Below are 15,933 nucleotides of genomic sequence, written 5' to 3'. Positions count from 1 at the left end.
TGGGTTTCCACCAGGTAATCTGTTTTCCTCCTAAACTCGAAAAAGACATACAGATATGTAATTTATATTGTGATCCCGACTAGGGACAGTGAGAGATGACAATGTGTGTTACTCTGTGGGATATGTTGTTGCTATATAGGTTTCTGACATATGTGTGGTCCAGGGCAGATTTGGAGTAGGCCTCAGTCCAGGTGTGGATCCTGAGCTCATTACTGACCCATAAAAGGCTTCAGCTCCTGCATTCTAGTGCAGTTCCATGAGGTGAAAGGAGCTGTATGGTTCTGTCCTGTAACCCTGAGTCCAATGAAACTATATTGTGCCTGTTTTGTTTGTATGGCTGGAAGTAAGCCACATGTATAGTTAGGTTATCTGTTCTGTATAGTTAGTTGCTCAGGCAAGCAGGTTTTTATTTTGTTTTTGCCTGACGTTAAGGCTGGATTTTGTTCATTTTGTGCCTGAAGTCAAGGTTTATTTATTTTCCTGTTTTTTCCTAAATAAACCAGTTTGCTGCACATTTTGAGTCCCTGTCTTGACTGTTTGGGTCTGCACCACTGCTTCTACCGAGCTAACTTTCCCACAATATGGACAGCATCGGCAGCACATATACTAAAATTGGAACGATAGAGAGAAGATTAGCATGGCCCCTGCGCAAGGAATATGGACAGCATAAATTGTTTTATGTTATTCCCTGGAGCAATGGTTATTGTGCCCAAAGTTACTAGGGTAGTTTTTTAATTACTTTCTATTTATTTCTTTTATATATTTTTAGTATATTATGATACTGCAGGCTTCACTTGTAGGCTGGTAACTGATATATGTCTCTGATATTGATAATTTAGGTTCAAATTATGTAAAAATATCATATTATTCTATTTTACAAAGCATTGTTTTTTGCATTTGGTTTTCATCAATGCTTCATTATAGGGAAGAACAATTACTTTCTGGAGGACTCAGGGCCTTTAATACCCACTATTACTGTGAAAGCAAGGTTTTTATTTTTTTCCTGTGCAACATGTACACTCTATCAGTCACTATTTATATAAGTTACATAGTGAATACTATTCTCAATGCCACATCTCAGAAAAATGAGTCCCTTATGGCTGTTTGTCAATTATATCCATCTAAGAAGGGGTGTTAGATGAAGACATCAGGGGCTGAGGAATTGTGTAGGAAGATAAGGTATATTTGGGAATGTGATACACCCTCATATCAAGATATGTTTTGAGCGCACCTTCCTATGGAACTGATGATTGATAGGCTGATGGATCAAGATGAGAAAACTGCAGGTGGGTGCAGCAGTGTGGAAACCTTAGTGGGTAAGAGTAATAAGTATAATTTGTATTCTTTGGTGGATGGCTAACTAGTACAGTGTCTGGCATGGAGTGGAACCACAATGGTAAATCTAACCCTTAATTTTATCAGTTTTCTTATTACTAGCATAGCCAGTTTCATATAGTTTTCACATTTTCTATAACTTGCAATGTTTACATTTACTATTTTCTTCTTACAGTCTTAAAGTAATGTATTATTTACTGACAGCACATATTTCTTCATTAGTTGGACTAGTCACATTTGTTAGCATTAAATTAATTGATTTCATCTCCATAGCTCCTCATATTAACATTACCAAATGCTTCATTTGGTGCTTAATTGTCACAAAAATGATTAGCTTTGTACCATAAACTAACCACAACCTGTGAAGTGGAACATATTCTGAGGATAATTGTATTGCCTCTTACTTAATGCTGTATATGAGTTTTCTGAAAATAAAGAGTAAAGGGCGGTCCAACTTCCATATTTATCAACTTGTTAATTTTGTGAAAAGTATAAATACTGAAGAATGGCTATGATGCCATATGATGACTATGTGCCATGATACTCATGAGTTATGAATTTCTATACACGTGTTACGTATATATAGTAATCATTGACTGCATTCAAGATTAACATTTATTTTTCTGTTTTATTATTAAATAATAGTTTATGCGTGATATATTTCCAATTTTTGAGTCCAAACGTTACTTAATAGGCTGTTGTGAAAGTACAAGACTTACACATCTAAAGCGCTATAGACTGTAGGACACGTGTGTGTCACATGCATCCTTATGTATGGTATTATGCATTGGCTTAAACTTTGGAGTTGTTCACAAATCTGTGTGATGTGTCATTTCCTTTAAAATGCTTTTCTTTGGAACATGCAATTAAGGCTGTTACGTGCTCGCCCGTCCAAACTCCTGCACCATCCTCTGGCCTCATTTATATGGTGCAGGAGACATGTCCGCTCATGGTTACCTGCTCCTGGACTCTTGTCATTCTGTTTGGCACTGTTAGAGAACTTTTGTGTGCTTGTGATTGACCTCGTATCTGCCAATCAAGCCTGGGGCGGGTTCTGGACTTCCTTAAACTGGCCATCAGCCCACACATGGTTGCTGGCTTCCCTTGCCCTGTATTGTATTTACTCTGCTTTTTGGCTTTTTGACTACTCTTTTGCATTGTGATTTGGTACTGTTTTGTCTCTCTGCTTTGACCATTGGCTTGTTCTGTTCTGGGTATTGCTTATCTAGAGTTGGGTTTGTCGTCCAGTTGCAACAGAGAGGGCCTAGGTTTTAGGCTCCCTACCTCTGTCTTCCCTTTCTCTTGCTGCTGTTATTTGGAATTATTTTTGAGCAATTCTAATAAAGGTTCAATGCAATAGGATGTGCTAGAGCTTTAAGTTTGAGACTTTGCACACTCACATTACGTGTGAGCCTCATTTGTATATTTCCAAAAATAGCTTTTTCAATAAAATGCTGCATCTATTGGGCTATCTAAGGGTAATATGGTGCTCATCATAATATCCCCTATAGTGTACTATGGCTGGTCTGAAGATGAGTGTCCTGGTGACAGATTACCTTTAAAAACTACACATAGAGCCTATGGTTTGTACTTCTTTGTGTGGGTTTTTTTGCTGAACAACATTAGCAATCTTATCTGGGGATATAGGATATTAGGGAAATAATTTTCAAGATGGTGTTTCTATAGTGAGGTACCATTACCTCCAGTAAACTCTCTGAATATAGTTGTTAGCTTAAAAACAGACTTGCCATCAGCCTTGAAAGGTATAAGGCAAAAAAAAATGTAAATTTTAGCCTAGGTAAGTAAGCCCAAACTACAGTGGAATGATGGATAGAATTTATTGTTCAGCTTTCATATAATAACATTACATTTTTATATCCAATCTATATTTCATTTGACATCTAGCATATGTCAAGTTTTGAATGCCTTACTGTAGACTGTGGGGGACTACTATTTGTGTGGCAGGTACATAGAGGCCTTTGAAATGAAAACAGTAGAGAGTTCCACAGACCACAAAACACACTGTACCATTTTAAGGTTTTCTGAAGCAAAGCCATGAAAAAACTGCTTTGTAAAATGTTACAAAATGACCCCTGTTGATAACAATTCACTGAAGTGTTCACAGTCAATGCCTGAATCTTGAATTTTATAACAATTATTATGCACATTGAAGGTAAGTCATTCAGTCTCTGCGAGTGTTGTCAGAAGTAGATTAACACTAAAAGCTAAATCAACATCCGCTGTAATAATCGTAACAGCAGAATATTGCTTTATATGTTCCCAGCATGAATCCCTGTTGTGCCATTTTAGTCAAGTCAACTAAAATGTCTTTTCAAAAGAGATAAATATTCACGTTTATCAAATATATAAATATGTATGGAATTCTTTTTCTTAAAAAATGATGCTTGTAAATAGACAACTGTATGAGACTTTTATTGCTAGGAAAATGCGACAAAAATAAAGTTGGAAGAGACATTAAACTATACAATCTTAGCTCAAAATTGTGCAGGCACTTTGTAGCATGTTCACGATAAAATTATATTACTTAAAGGAGACGTCTGATCTTAGGTATCTCTTTACTAGACTAATCCCCCCAACTATTAGCTGATTATACAGTGTTCTGCTGATGAGATCAGAGCAATTAACTATAAGGAGAACCTGGCATAGGAATAGAATAATAGGACTCCCGTTTCCAGGATCAGTTGGGTGCTAGCAATCAGACCCCAACAATCAGAATGTTATCCCCTATCCTATTTGTAAGGGGTAACTTCAATTCTTCATACACCCCATTTAAACATTTATTGGCTTCATCAGAAATTTAGGAGTAGGCAGGAAAGTTGTACGTTATTGTACGTCATTGACATTTTATTTCAGCTGTAAATATTATAAAAAGCCTGTTTGTCTGGAATTTCACAATAATAACCCAAAAGAGGTGAGAGGTAATGGTAGACACCTTTCCCTCTAATTTTTGATCTGGAATATGGAAAAGAAATATGAGCACTCAAATAGTTTAAAAAAGTACAATGCCTAAGGCAAGGTATGAAGACCTGTAAGAAGATTTGTTACAGGTTAAGAGCACAGATGGGTTTGTGCAGATAAAGGCATAATGAGGAAGGTTTCTTCCAGACAAATTCATTGCATTAAGAGAGCATTTGATTGAATACCATTACAAAGCAGCAAACAAGCATTTGAAGCTGATGGTTCCCCAGGAGTCCCACAAACCTCAAGGTGTAGAATCCTCCAGAAACTTGCAGTTGTGCATAAACCTATTCGGCTACCCTTAAACAGTGCTCACAAGCAAAAACAATTGCAGTGGCCCCAAGCATACATGATGACTAATATTGAAACAGTCTTGTTTACTGATTAGTGTCATGCAACTCTGGAAGGTCCAGATGGATGAATTTCTGGATGTTTGGTGGATGGCCACCATGTCCTAACAAGGCTCTAACATCAGGAGAGAGGTGGAGGAGTCATGTTGTAGGCTGGACTTATGGGGAGGGGAGTGGTAGGCCCTTTTAGGGTCTCTGAAGGTGTAAAAACAACCTCTGCAAAGTAGTTCGAATAACCACTTACTTCCATGGTACAAGAAGAAGAACCGTGCCTTTCAAAACAAAATCATCTTCATGCATGACAATGCACCATCTCATAGAGCGCATAATAACTGTGAGTCATTGGCTGCTACAGGCATAAAAGGAGAGAAACTCATGGAGTGGTCACCATCATCCCCTGAGCTCAGCCCTAATGAGAACTCTTGGTGAATCATCAGGAATAAGATCTATGATGGCTAAAGGCAGTTTACATCAAAACAACAGCTATGGGAGGCCATTCTGACATCATGCAGATAAATTCAAGCAGAAACTATCCAAAAACTCACAGGTTCAATGGATGAAAGTATTTAGAAGGTGATATCAAAGAAGATGTCATATGTTAACATGTAACTTGTTAAAATGTTCTTGACTAAAATAGTGTTTGGTTTCAGTAAATGTGACCTTAAAGGGGTTGGCCACTTTCAGAAAAATATTGAGAAAAAATGTTATGGTTTGTGTAAGAAAACGTTGTACAATTTTGCAATATACTTTCTGTATCAATTCCTCATAGTTTTCTAGATCTCTGCTTGTGTCATTCATTCTGTTACTTCTAGTGGATAAAAGCCTGACCATGGTCATGTGATTTACAGTCCATGGTCATGTGATTTACAGTCCATGGTCATGTGATGAGCACACAGGTGCTGCTCGCTATAGTCACAGCTCAATAATCAGACATCTGCTTGGTAATCAGCTGTTCACCTGTGTGCTCATCACATGACCATGGACCATAAATCACATGACCATGGTCAGATTTTTATCCTCTAGAAATAACAGAATGAATGACAACAAGCAGAGATCTAGAAAACTGTGATGAATTGATAGAGAATGTATATTGGAAAATTGTACAACTTTTTATTATTCAAATCATAACATTTGTCTCTCAATATTGGTCTAAAAGTGGCCAACGCCTTTAATGCTGCAAATTCAATAAATGACCATTTTCAGTTGTTTACACCCTTTAAAATGTTTAGAAACTTTGTTGTGCAGAATAATTTAGAACAATGGATTTGGATTTTTAAATTTGAGCAAAAAATTGTTATCATTGGGAGGTTTGTCCAATAAAATTTGTTTTATACTATATCAGTTGAAGATTTGAACAATATACTGACTGCAATTTTCATGGAACATTTAGGAAAATCACAGTAAAATATAACTTACATAATAATTTGGAACATGGTGTATATGTCCTTCCTTACTTTTTAGCTTAGCTGTACATAGCCAAATAAGTTAGAGATTAATGGTAGACACATCTGTAGCAACAAGATATGTATATGCAGGAATAAAATATACCTAAAAATAATCAAACTTCATAGTTTATAGACAGTATGCAATGAAAATATGGAGAATTGCAAAAAGTAATTAAAAACATATTGTAGTACACAAGCTGCATACATTTACACATCGACATGTTGTAAAGCATCTGCCTAAAAAAATTCACATCTTAGTGGTTTCTATACAGAAATACTCATTTACTATTTAGAATAAAGTTACTTTACATGAGAATATAAAATGAACCCTTCCTATTGTGATATGATCATGATAAATAGGATACATTGTTATTAAGCAATAAGGTCTCATATGTCCTGCATTTAGCTGTTCTGCATAGATTCTGGAGGAGCGAGAACCTAGAGGTCATTTAATGTTGATTAATATGAATGTACATTAATGTGCTGCTTTGCATTTTGCCCCAAGCAAAACATATGTCATTTTACTGTTCACTATTCCATGTCAAATTTTAATTCAAAATAAATAAGTAAAAAATCATAGGAATATGTATTTAGCAAATACATATTTATGCCTATAAAACAAAGGCATACACTTTTATAACTTATACCACTGCAATCACCATTGACACCTACTCATTTAGGGGGCTATTCTTACATACAGTACTTCAATTCGCATTTTTTTGCTTCTTATTTGCCTTTATTTTGTGTTCAATTTTACCATGTCTTTTGATCCTAAAAATGGAAAAAGAATTAAATGAAGATTAATTATGTATGTATGTATGTATGGCGAAATATTCTTCTTAAAACTGTGGGTGTCACATATTTATGGTGCTAAAAAAAATCAATAAACTTAACTGGACAGATTTCCCATATTTCTGCTTCAATTTACCTAAATGTTTGACCCTTTCACTACCGTTTACATAAGTAAGTTACTAGACCCAGACAGTAAATAGACACTTAGTAGTTTATTCAGTACGGTCATTTACCTGCAACTACACATAGTGCTAATCATTACATGTAGAGATGAGCGAACACTAAAATGTCCGAGGTTCGAAATCCGATTCGAACAGCCGCACACTGTTCGACTGTTCAAACGGATTTCAAACCCCATTATAGTTTATGGGGGGAAATGCTCGTTTCAGGGGTACGCAAAATTCGATAACATCATACTTACCAAGTCCATGAGTGACGGTTGGGCTGGATTCTTCTTGAAGTCTTCTCCCAGCGCAGCGCCCCCGCGGCATCTTCCGGCTGGAATTCACTCTGCCTAGGCATCGGGGCCTAGGCAGAGCCGACTGCGCATGCCCGGTCGGCTCTGCCCGGCCCGACGCCTGAGCAGAGCCGACTGCCCATGCGGGGGCATGCCCGCGCATGCGCAGTCAGCTCTGCCTAGGCCAGATGCCTAGGCAGAGTGAATTCCAACCGGAAGATGCCGCGGGGATGCTGCACGGAGAAGACTTCTAAAGGTAAGAGAAGAACCAGCATTGATTGGCAGAAAGTATAGCATTCTGCCAATCAACGCTGGTTCTGCATCGAACCTTAAACTTCGAACAGCTAGTAGTGTTCGATCGAGTACGAGTATTTTGAATACCGTAGTATTCGATCGAACACCTACTCGATCGAACACTACTCACTCATCTCTAATTACATGCTACAATTACTGTTTCTAACAGCAAAGAACATATAGCAAATCACTTTGTGTTATTAAACTTTTGGTAATTTATGGGGCTCAGTATACAGAATCCAATATTTAAAAGATGTGTTCAAGATTATGCAAAATTACCAATACAAGCCATCACTTTTCACCCCACATTTGAAAAAGAAAAGGGCAATAAATATACATTATTGCCTATGGATTGTCACCAAGAAGCCATATAAAGACGTAAAGGGGAGACTACTGGACTATTTTCAGAGTAAGAATTAAAAAACACATTTGAGTTGATGTTAATATATCCAGCTTGCCATCATTTAATTGAGGTCAAAGGTCCTTTGTAGAGCGTTACAACTTGTCATTACCACGAAAAGCAAAATCTGTTGTATTTCTCAGTTTTCTCTTTCTCATTTGTGAACAACATAGGCAAAAATAGCTGGAACATATGTTTATTGCAGACAGGGTTATAGATTTCTAAGCTGCAAGTTCGGTAATCTCCAAATGATATAACACTCTTTTAGAGCTGTGGGTGTCTTGTTCACTTAATTAAAAAATACACTATAACATTACATGTTTAATGGCTATAAAACTGGCTTCAGTTCTAATTATATGGATATTACTTCCACTCTTGTTTCTTTCCTAGCCATTTAACTAATAATTATGATTGGAAACAATATTGAATTAGATAAACTGAATAATAGTGAATGTCCATTTTTTTTTTACTTCAGTCATATTTTGAATTTTTATTAAATAATTTTTTTGTACCACATTTTTTTGTGCTAGTAATTTATATGCATAACTCTATTGAGTGATTAACATGCATAGTAATTGTATGTCATTGTACTGTACTTATATTCTAACTTTTATTAAGGTATTTACATTTTAGGCTAGGTCCACATCTGCTGTCGGGTTTCCATATGGGGGTTCGCTTGGGGATCCCCCAAATGAAAACTTAATCTGCTGAAAAAAGTGGATACCCGTGGAAACACACGACCCCATAGACTATAAAGGGGTCCATGTGGTTTCCGCTCAGTTAACGCCCAAAAAGGGCAAAAAATGTGGAGAGGGAAGAGGGGAATGGAATCCCCATATGGAGAGCCAACACTGGTGTAAACTCAGCCTCTCACTTACCCTGTAGGTTCATCTTTAATGAAAAGTGTCTTTTTGCATCCATAATCTAAACAAGTCTAAACCTTGTTGATTATCTTTGATAATGTTGCCTTTATTATAAGTAGCATTATGATTTATAGGCCATTCAGATCCAGAAATACATTCAAAATTCAACTTGCTCCCTCTTAGTTCTAAGCTCTCATTTGCAAGCAGCCCCTGCAAATACAGTAGTGTCTTTCTTTGGTTTAGTTTAGTTACATTGGCTTCATGCAAAAATCTGTACTATGCTTGTGTGAACATGAGGCATTATATCTCCATATCCCATCAATTATATATAGAGGCAAACTGGTTATTTTGTTGTTGGATTGCATATAAAATTGACAGAGGAAAATTTAATGTGCTTCTTGGAAACCTGGTTTAGCAAGATATGCTCCCCCATAAACATTGCTTCTGCGGAGAATGGCAAACATGAACCTTGACTGTATTGCGTTATATGGAGCCTTGTGTAGCACCATACACTTTCCTAGTCAGGGTTCTGCCTATACACAACTGCCCATAAGAAGGGCAATATGGTGGCTCAGGTTTGAATCTATTTCTGTATGTTCTCCCCGTGTAGGTTCGAATTTCCTCCCACACACCAAAAGACATACTGATATATATAATACTATTATATACTATAATAATTTCTTTGACATTCAAAGCGTAAACTGAGAGTCTGTGATGGTTAGGATACACATAGTTTACTTCTAGAAAGATCCATTTTTGCTGTAGTTTCAATGTTCCTTTTTAAAACTTGTAATTTATTTTTCTTTTTTGCAGAGAAGCAAATCATTCCCAATTTACTTTACAAATGGTATGAAAGTAATTTCCTGCCTGTATGTCTATGCATATCTTTATAAAGCATTGTAGATTTTGGCAGGAGGAAAAAAATGTGTAGGTAGAAACTAAATACCTGTAATCTAAAGTGGATGGAAGAGAATAAAATATGAATAATGGTAAGGGGTTTGAAATATTTAATGGTCATGGCCACTTTTGCAAAAAATTTTGTTGCGTCAAAGTAATCTAAAAAAAATAAAACTATGCAAATATTCTTGATTGAAAAATGCCCAACCAATTTGTCTCTACAGCACCTATGCACACCTCTGTTTCTCTATGGACACAAAACAAGCCCTGTCTGCAGTCTACAAAGGCACAGGCATGTGAAACTCTACTGTGTTCTATATTTTTGTTAACATGTAGGAAGTTTAAGAAAAACTGCAATCCAAAGGTCCCCATAAAAATGTCTGTAATGAGCCCCCAGTTTATGGGCAATAAATGTAGCTGTAGTCCTGCAAATAACAAGAAAATTACTTTTGCCTGAGCTCTAATCAAAGGATGAATCATAGAGTGGAATGTGGGATCTTCCTCAAAAAAGGCAAACCCAACTAATGTACTCTGTGGTAGCATCAGCCGTCCTCTTCGGAGTGACCTGCTCGGGGAGTAGCATACAGCCAGGGATAGAAACAGACTTGAAAGGTTGATTAGAAGGGCCAGATCTGTCCTGGGGAGCCCCCTGGACCCAGTACAGGTGTTTGGTGACAGAAGGATACTGTCCGTGGTGAGTTCCATGCTGGAGAATAACTCCAATCCCCATGTATGAGACGTGACAGCACTTGGCAATACTGTCAGTGACCGACTGCTTCACCCCAAGTGTGAGAAGGAGCGCTATCGGAGATCCTTCCTCCAAACCACAGTCAGGCTGTATAATCAACATTAAGGCTAAGCAGAGATCACTCTGCACAGAGAACTAAATGATCCTGAGTCTTTCTTTTCTTTTTAGTTGCTATGACTCCTAGTAACTTTTCTATCTGCTATTCTAAGCTTGTATGTGTTCTTTTCTTGTGATATATTACTGTATTACCCATGCTGCTGAAACACACTGAATTTCCCCATGGTGGGACTATTAAATGATTATCTTATCTTATGTACATAGCATGATCAATTTTTCTGTCTCAAACAGTTTTGATGTAATAAGTTCACTGTTCCTGAATGAGTCTCCCCAGACTCTAGATCCTATAGCAGAAGCTATGGCTGCATTTATTTATTTTGCTTACCTATATACCATCATATTCCACAACACTCATAATCTTAATTCCCTAACAGTATATCTTTGGAGTAAAACTCACACAAACATGGGGAAAACATGCAAACTCCTTGCAGATGTTGCCCTTGGTTGGATTCCATCCTAGAACTCCATTGCTCCAAGGCCATAGTGTTATTGACTCCCTTCATGAAAAAAGTAAAATAGTGAATTTAGGATATTACTAGAAAATTGAACAGGAGACACTTTAGAATAACATAATATAGTAGAATGTTTATGTGTCTAAAAAATACAGCAAAGTGCAATATAGGTGCTAATATAGAAAACCAGTGATATGCATGGATTCAGTATTAAGTATCTGCTGAATATTTTTATGCTGTTAATTTTAGAATTTCATGTCATATAGAATTTTCTGATTAGTTTGTCAAAAATAAGTCAGAAATAAAATCTGACAGAATGCTGTGGGAGATGTGAGAATATCAAAATGAATCTGAAAAGATATTTATAATACTCCTTCAAGAAAATTTGGACAGTGAAAAGATAAAGCTACTGATGTGCTAAATAACAACTCAATAGGCAGGTTTTATAAGTAGGTAAATAGTATTGTGCTACTGACCTGCTATACATGATATAAGTATAGGGATATGCAAATACATTCTTCTGGATGATAAAGAGAAAGAACCACCTTCTGGAAGGTTGATATAGATCAATGCCTGGTTTTCTAAGGAATTTAGTGACTGGGGTAAAAACCAAACCTGAATATCTCTTCCAAAACAAAGGTAGCTGTTTTGGGGGGTTTGCCCCTATTGCGAAGCAGGGTACTGTTCTGGCAAGGTTACAGGTCATAGAAGTGTGTCCGAAGGGGTTCTATGTCTTCTAATGGAGATGTTTACTTTGCCAGCCACCTTGCAGTGTGTAGAGTCTTAATCCATTCCCAAGGATAATAATATGGTGGATGTCAGGTACTTGAGTTCCTAAGCCCTTTCTAGTGGTGACTCAAGACTAAAAACTATTGTTTTTATGGTGCTGATTTTAAAGGGAAATTGTCAGCAGTAATTTAGTTACTGTATATTCCTAATCACAGTACCTTGTAAAGGTGTTTCTACAGTTTCTGGAGTTGATTTCCGTTTATGCACATGGACCCCAGAAGATGATCCTAATTTATGACAAGGCATATGAGTTATTTACTTTACTTGTATAGCGCCATCATATTCCACAGCACTTTAAAGACGATGTCAATCACTGCCCCATATAGGGCTTACAATCTACATTCCCTACCAGTATGGAGATGTACATTTCAGCAGGGCAGGGATTACTAAGACTGGCATGGAAAACAGCGGTCTTGTTAAATAATACTGAATGCTTTAACTATATGTGTATGTAGGGAATTAGAAGTTCTATAACAAAAAAATCTCACTTTATCCATACTGTTGATTTAGACAACATGGAGAATGTGCCTAATTTACAATGAAGTGTACAACTAATCATAAATTAAGTTAGAATTTTGGCAAGGCAGGCGCTATGAAGACCAATAGAGTGTTTCTATATAACGGTATGTGTATGCAGGAAGTTAGAAGTTTTACACCAGAAAAGTTGCACTTTATCCACTATGAAGACATGATATAATGATAAATTATTCAGCATATTAATTTAGGCCTATTTAGGTAATAAATACTGATTTTGTCTACTCATGTATTACCATCTTTTAGTCTCTATTGCTGTATGTATAATGTGGTCAATACTCACAGAAGAATAATACTCTGTACTGTAGAGTTGTGACTCAACCTTATATGAAAACAGAACTTCTTACTATGCCTGGTATATTTGTACATACATGTACAATGTAACTATTAGAGATGAGCGAGTAGTATTCGATCGAGTAGGTATTCGATCGAATACTACGGTATTCGAAATACTCGTACTCGATCGAGTACCACTCACTATTCGAATATAAAAGTTCGATGCAGAGCCAGCATTGATTGGCCGAATGCTATACAGTTGGTTCTTCTCCTACCTTTAGAAGTCTTCTCCGTGCAGCTTCCCCGCGGCGTCTTCCGGCTCTTCATTCACTCTGCCAGGCTTCAGGCCTGGGCAGAGCCGACTGCGCATGCCCGCTTGTAGTGCGGACATGCGCAGTTGGCTCTGCCCAGGCCTGATGCCTGGCAGAGTGAATTCAGAGCTGGAAGATGTCGCGGGGACGCTGCACGGAGAAGACTTCTCGGAGGATCCAGCCCGACCCTCACTCGTGGACTTGGTAAGTATAATTTGATCGACTGTTGCCTACCCCTGAAACGAGCATTTTCCCCCCATAGACTATAATAGGGTTCGATATTCGATTCGAGTAGTCGAATATTGAGGGATTACTCTAAACGAATATCGAATATCGAACATTTTACTGTTCGCTCATCTCTAGTAACTATATATACTGTATTTATATAGAAATGTATCCATGTCTGCGCAAAGCAGAAAAAATACAAGAAAAATGCTCTGTAAACTTAAGGCAAATATTCATATACAAATATGTTCACAGTAAATAGTATATAGATTCAGCTCAAAGTTATCATTCCAGCTTCATCTTAATTTGTCATTGCAATATCTTAATGTTAATATTTCACTTCCGCAATGATCAGTTATACTATGAAAACCATATGGTACATAAAAGGAAGATTTTAATCCCGTTGTGTAGGACAATTTATCTTTAGTCACTATAACAGATGGAGAGGAGCTGACATCTTTAATGACGAATACATAAAAACGACACAAGTAAATCAATAAAGATGATACATTTCTATTCACTTTGTACATCTTTGGGCTTATTTATGAAAAACAATAAATGTATGTATTGTGGTCACAATCATAACTGCATTCAAGCCCAATCATTTTCAATTATCCTGTCCTACTGTCGTTTAGATTTTGCTATATTATTTAATGGGAAATTAATATGTGAGAGATAATGTCATGTGAATGTCAGGCAGATCCGACTGGAAACAGTGACTTAGTTTTAAATACCTGGAAAATCCATAAGAGTACCGCACATCAAGCCATTTGCATCAAGCCCCAGCACAGTCGTTCCGTATTGTGTGAAGTGTTGCATACAATATCACAGGGGGGCATCAATGCATAGGCAAGAACACATTAGACTTCTTATGCAACAGAATTTCTTTTACTTTGCACTAAAATCTAAGCCAATTCCTGCAAAAGTACAAACCAAATAACAGATTGGCACATGTAACCGACAACTTACATGTGCAAAATATTTGTAGCAAACCTGAAAGTAGATCTCAAGGTATAAAATGATATTGTAGAAACGAAAAACACAGGTGAATACGAGAAACTGTGATAAAGTTCTTATTGAAGAAGTATGTTTTGTTCTCCACTTATCTGACTGAATTACTTCATACATAGAAGGAAAAGGGGGGGAGAATGGAGGAGTACATTACTGGAAAAAAACACTCTGCTACACTGTGAATGAGAGCTCTTTTGACTCTACCATATTCTGCAAGACAATGCTCTACTACTATATAGAGTGAGGCAATGAATCACTTAATTATTGGGCAGCAACCTCTTACTGCTCCTTAACATATAGGCCCAAAGCCTGTGCTAGCAGTAACATATAGGCCCAAAGCCTGTGGTAGCAGTAACAGCATGTTACCATACAGGCCCAAAGCCTGTGCTAGCAGTAACAGGCTATTACTACTAGCACAGGCTTTGGGCCTATATGGTAGTATCCCAGACCACGTGATGTCTGACACATTACCATATAGCTCCGAAGCCTGCTTGGATTAACACCGGATCCCAGAGAGGTGAGTATCAGTGTTTATTATGTTCTCTCACCTCCCCGGGTTCTCCGATTAATATACTCGGGGGTCTGAAAAGACCCCCGAATATAATAATAGCGGCAGTGGGATCGCAGCCTGGCCCAGGCCTATTCACTACCGCCCGCGGCGGCCTAAAGTACAAGGGGAAGCGGGGGCGGCAGTGAGCAGGTCCGTGTTGGTAAATAGGCCGCTGCCTGCTGGTAGATACTCCAGCAGGCAGCGGCCTATTATAAACCAAAAAAAGAGTTATTATACTTACCGACCAACCGACCGTGCGCTGTTGCTCCCGCTGCCGCATCCTCTTCTCTCACAGGACGTCTATGTATCAGTGTAGGTGGCGTGATGACGCCGCCTACGCTGATACGTAGATGTCTGAACCAGCGCAAGGAGAGCGGCAGCTCTCCATGCGCTGGTTGTGAGGGGAACAAAAACAAACGCCCGGGCTGCTGCCCCCCCATCCCCCGGACCGCCGCCCGAAGCGGGCGCTTGACATCGCCTCATTAGAGGTGCAGCCCTGAGAATAAGACAATGTATCACATAAATGGAGGGCAGCAACCTTCTACTGCCCCTCCCCTCTCCATAGAGCCTAATAGTCCCTTCTCAGGATACAACCATATACTGCAAAACAATACTCTACTACTGTACAGAATAAGCCAATGTATCACATAAATAGAGGGTAGCAACCCTCTACTGCCCGTACAATTCTCTACTACAGTACAGAATGAGACAATGAGTCACTTAATTAATGGTAAATTAGCAACTTTCCACTGCCCCTCCCCTCTCCATAGGATTATGTATGGGAGCATGGATCTGTAAATGGTTGCTATTAGTAATAAAAGGCTGAGTGAAGTAACTAGCAGAGGGGCAACCTAATACATAGGGTGAGAAACACACAAACACACACACACACACATATATAATTTTTAAATAAAATTGAAAACCTTATTTTTTTTCCTATACTGATTATTTAAGAATATTGAATGTATGCTTTAAATTCACATTAATCACAATAGGCAGTAATTTTTAGCAACAATCTTTTTTTCACTAAATCACAGATTATGCAAAGAAATCCCCACCATTGGACCTCTCCTCAGCCTCAATACATGCTTGAGGCATTAAGACATGA

General features: G+C 37.8%; 1 protein-coding gene and 1 non-coding gene across 2 annotated transcripts in view; both read left to right on the top strand.

Moving 5' to 3' along the window:
* The window catches only part of HS6ST3 (heparan sulfate 6-O-sulfotransferase 3), a 522,789-nt gene that overhangs the window by 326,227 nt on the left and 180,629 nt on the right, over positions 1 to 15,933 (top strand). The gene's annotated exons all lie outside the window — the stretch shown is intronic.
* On the top strand, positions 585 to 686 carry LOC142196368 (U6 spliceosomal RNA). Its single transcript, XR_012715207.1, has one exon. It is a non-coding gene; the product is annotated as a U6 spliceosomal RNA (small nuclear RNA).

The sequence above is a fragment of the Leptodactylus fuscus genome, chromosome 2 (assembly GCF_031893055.1).
Source record: "Leptodactylus fuscus isolate aLepFus1 chromosome 2, aLepFus1.hap2, whole genome shotgun sequence".
NCBI classification, from domain to species: Eukaryota; Metazoa; Chordata; class Amphibia; order Anura; family Leptodactylidae; genus Leptodactylus; species Leptodactylus fuscus.
The sequence above is the reverse complement of the archived record's forward strand: the minus strand, read 5'-3'. Positions and strand labels throughout refer to the sequence as shown.